Source organism: Leuresthes tenuis, unplaced genomic scaffold (genome assembly GCF_036924035.1).
Source record: "Leuresthes tenuis unplaced genomic scaffold, fLeuTen1.0.hap1 SCAF_55, whole genome shotgun sequence".
In the NCBI taxonomy this organism is placed as follows: domain Eukaryota; kingdom Metazoa; phylum Chordata; class Actinopteri; order Atheriniformes; family Atherinopsidae; genus Leuresthes; species Leuresthes tenuis.
This window is the reverse complement of record NW_027325409.1, coordinates 462,934-467,605: the sequence shown is the minus strand read 5'-3', so window position 1 is coordinate 467,605 and position 4,672 is coordinate 462,934. Positions and strand designations below refer to the sequence as shown.

General features: G+C 41.8%; 1 non-coding gene across 1 annotated transcript; it reads right to left on the bottom strand.

Moving 5' to 3' along the window:
• Positions 1 to 3,961: 3,961 nt before the first annotated feature.
• Positions 3,962 to 4,075, bottom strand: LOC140285720 (U5 spliceosomal RNA). The gene has a single exon (XR_011910697.1). It is a non-coding gene; the product is annotated as a U5 spliceosomal RNA (small nuclear RNA).
• Positions 4,076 to 4,672: the final 597 nt, after the last annotated feature.

The window sequence follows — 4,672 nt, the reverse complement described above, 5'->3', positions numbered from 1 at the left end:
ATGCTTAAGATACGAATGGGTTTATCAGTCACATCAGAATCCATACATACTGATCCTCCCGTAATAAAATGGTCGGATCTTATCAAACACACTTTGTTTCTTGTGACAATCAAGTCAGCGAAACAGCGTATACACGTCAAGACACTGAATCAAGTTTGCCACAAGAACTCATAAGTTTGGCAGTATTGCTCTGCCATCAGCAATGATACACCCATTTTATTTTCGTGAGACATGTGCAAGCACCTGTTCATCTACTGTTCTATCACTATGAATTAGTGATCTATTATCAATAATGATACTTCTACAACTACTATCAAAGTATGTCCGGACTTCTTATGTTGTCAGTTGCTATATATGAATAAGTGGGTAGCTACTGACAAGCATTAAGCATGTCACACAGCCCAAACATATAACATTTCAGGACACACCACACAGTTAACAACCACAGTGAAGCGTGTCAAAGCCCAAACATGTAACATTCAACAGGACACTTACACAACACATTCAAATCAAACAGTCAGACAACATACAAGAACATATACCCCAGCCGGCATTGCTCCCTGCCTATTTTCGTACAGCACACTATGTGTGCGCACACCTTTATTCACAAACTCTTCAACTTATACTCTTTTACCGAAGCTGCTACAGCTCGATTGGCCAAATACCCTTAGATCCTATTTCGGTGAATTTGACATCTGCCTTGTATGTAACAGATTAGCGGTTTAGCAGTTTTAATTTAGTTTGAGTGAAGGAATTCATTTTATAGCAAAATCCGAAATCGTGAAGAACTAAGCTTATTCTCGGATTCCTGAATCTTTAGATTTGCTCTTTCTTTTACTGCAAAGTACAATGTTGAGCAGCACTAATGAGTTGTTTCTATTTTTGGCAGGCTTTACCTTTGCGGGTGAAGCCCTTTCTGTCTGTGCAAAAGAAATCTTCTTACTGTGCAGAGTGACTTCTCTGAGTAGAGTCGCCTTACTTGTTGCGACTGTGCCGATGTTCGAAGCTGGAGTGCAAAGTTGTTGCTTGAATGGTGCTTGCTGGAGCGTGCGGGAGTGCAAAGTTATACCATTTAAAAGGGCTGAAGAGTGCTCAGTGCAGCGGGTGGGCGACACTCTGGCCACCTTGAAAACCGAGGTTACATCCACTACCAGGGGCAGCCCAAGTTCTGCCGCAAGTGTGGTGAGCATGGGCACCTGGTTGAGGCTTGTATTAATGTGGGAAGAGCAGAGAAATTGGGCAAACTTTTGGAGAGTGTCCAAATGGCAGGAAATGTAATCTCTGTGGAGAATTAAATCACCTCTTCAGAGATTGCCCTAAATCTTTTGCCAACAAATTAAAGACGGTAAAGCCACAGTCAAGCCAACAAAGAGAAGGACCAAAGGTGGCAGTTGGTGAACAAAGTGAAGAGGTTGACCCAATAAATTCAAACTTCCCGCCAAAAGCTTGGATTGGAAGTGAGGAGCAAAAAGGGGAGGGGCCTGTAGAGGCCTCACCACTCAGTGTTGAAGTCTGTGAGAATTCACAGGCAGAGGGTGGAGCTACGCTAAATGAGGAGGAAGAGCAGACAGGTGAGTCTAGTGAAGATACTCACCTCCCCGAAGGTCAACAGCCGAAGAGGACGGCATCTGAGCCTCTGATTCCCCAGTGGTATCAGAGAAGAGGGGAAGGGTTAGGTCCCTTTCAGACAGTTCTTCAGTGGAAGAACCTAGAGTCTTCCCCTCCGACTGACCAAATGAGGTCTCCTTTTTAACTTCAGCTCTGCACTCGACCCCCAGGGACTCAAAGTTAAATGCAACATTGCGTCAGAGGCCAACACCGAGAGTCCGAAAAGGAAATATAGATCACCCTACTCACTTTTCACCTAAAGAAATGAAGGAAGAGCTAGTTTCCCAAGAAATAACCTGTGTGTAATTTGTTTTGATAACTTAGAAAAACGAAAATGACATACCTACTTTCCTTTATGCTTTTAATGGTTCTCACCTTCTCAACACTAAATGTGAGAAGTGTGAAATCAAAGACAAGAGCCCAGAGTATTTTATCCTTCTTAGACTCCATAAAATCAGATGTGTTTTTAATACAAGAATGTGGACTACCTTTTTTAAAAAACCATAGACAATGGGAGGAAATGTGGCCCCATTTATCGATATGGAGTGGCTCAAATCAAAATAAAAATGATGGTGTGGCCATTCTAATTAAAAATCCGCATGTTCTGGTGAAAGGTAGCACAGTGGTGAGAGACGGACGGGCACTTTTAGCACACTTGAATTTTATGGGGCAAGACTTTAACCTCTTAAATATTTATGGTTTCAATGGAAAAAATGAAAGGTATGACCTTTTAGAAGATATACAGCTTTACATGCTAGGGCAAGTACCTTTAGTTGTAGGAGGGGATTTTAACTGTATCTTGAGCAGGAAAGATAGAAAAAGAGCAGGGGTAGATTTTAAAGTGGATAAGACTTCGATTTTACTTCAGGGCATATGCAGGGATTTTAAGCTTACTGACTGTTTTAAAACCATGCATCCCAGAGAGGAGGGCTTCACCTGGTTTAGTCATGATGGCACCAGAGCCTCTCGCATTGATTATTTCTTTACTAGAGATTGCCCACCCACTGATGTTAGATTAACCCCTGTTTTCTTTTCAGACCACCTTATGCTCTCCTGCACCCTTTCACCCCCTTCTGGTGTGACGGTAGGAAGTGGTCTGTGGAAACTCAACTGTTCCCTGTTGGAGGATGAAATCATAGTCAGTCAGTACAGGGAATGTTATAAAGAGTGGCAGACCCTTCAAGACCTCTACGAAACACATGCACAATGGTGGGAAATGGTGAAGGAAACGACCCAGACTTTTTTTAAACAGCAAGGTAAACGTAAAAAAAGGAAAGAGAATAGATGTATGATGGGACTACATAAACGCTTACAGCGCTACTTTAAACTAAATCAGTGTGGCATAGACTTTAAAGAAGAAATCAAAGATGTCAAAAAGGAAATGTCAGTTTTAGCAGAAATAAAGAGTAAAGGAATTTTTGTAAGAAGCAGGGAGCAGGAAATTGAGGAAGGTGAAAAAGAAAGAAAGTTATAAATAAAAAGGAGTGTATTCAAAATCTAAAAAGAGAAGATGGGTTTTTAACAAAATCCACACAAGAGATGATTGAAACTGTACATACCTTTTATAGTAACATGTACAAAGAGAAACCAGTGCACTTGGAAACATCGGCAGAAATCTTAAAATTCGTTGACAAAACCGTAAAAGAGAATGCACACTTGACACAGAATTTTACTGCTTTAGAGTTAAAAAAAATGCCTAACAGGTTTTAAGAGAAGTCGAGCTCCGGGTTTAGACGGGCTTCCTGCAGAATTCTATCTGACCTATTGGGACCTTTTATCATCAGACATTTTAGATGTTTTTAAAGATTTTGAAAAACTCGACCGACTGCCTGACAGTTTTAGAGTGGGAATAGTGACTCTACTTTATAAAAAAAATGATAAGACTGACCTAAAGAATTGGAGGCCCATCACACTTTTAAACTTTGACTGTAAACTTTTTAGCAAGGTTTTAGCGACACGGATGTCCTCTGTTTTAGAGGAGGTAATTCACCCAGACCAAGCTTGTGCCATCTCAGGGAGACAACTCACCGACAGCCTCGTACTGATTCGAGACATCATTGATTACGCTAGAGACAGAAACACCCGGCTTGTCATCTTAAATTTAGACTTTGAAAAAGCATTTGATCGGGTCTCGCATCAATATCTCTTTCAGGTGTTGCAGCCATCGAAAAGGGCCCGATTGTTCCTACTTGGTGAGCTTTGCTTGGTTGAGACGCTTGCCCCCCCCCCTGCTCCTCGGCTGACCAAGTAGAAACAATCTATTCGATGGCTGCCTTGTCTTGTAAGGCGACTCTACTCAGAGAAGTCACTCTGCAAAGTAGCAAGATTTCTTTTGCACAGACAGAAAGGGCTTCACCCGCAAAGGTAAAGCCTGCCAATAATAGAAACAACTCATTAGTGCTGCTCTCCACGGAAGTCTTTAGTAAAAGGCGAAAGACTTGTATGTTATGAAGAGAAACCAGAGTATGATTATCCGTCACTGCGGGAGCAGGGCATCAGGCTAGTTGGTATAGCCACCTTCCCCATGGTGAGCTTTGCTTGGTTGAGACGCTTGCCCCCCCCCCCCTTGCTCCTCGGCTGACCAAGTAGGAACAATCGGGCCCTATTCGATGGCTGCCTTGTCTTTTACTCTATGCAAAAGACAAGGCAGCAACAAAAACACCACGAGAATCCCGTATTGAGGCTTTGTTCTGACCGCTCATTCGGTGTCGCGTTTCTTTCAAGCAATTCTCCCGGTTAGCCGACACTCGGCTCGCTCCCATAGCCGTGTTAAAGTCTACTTCGCATTCACTCTCTTTTCTCTGCAGACTCTTGGGATTTTATCTATAAAATGAATTCCTTCACTCAAACTATGTTAAAACTGCTTTGTCGTTCATATTTACCATGTCTAGAAAGATTTAAACAAAAAAAACAACGTTGTACTTTGCAGTAAAAGAAAGAGCAAATCTAAAGTTTCAGGAATCCGAGAATAAGCTTACTTTCATGAGTGCTTCACGATTTCGGATTTTGCTATAAAATGAATTCCTTCACTCAAACTAAATTAAAACTGCTAAACCGCTAATCT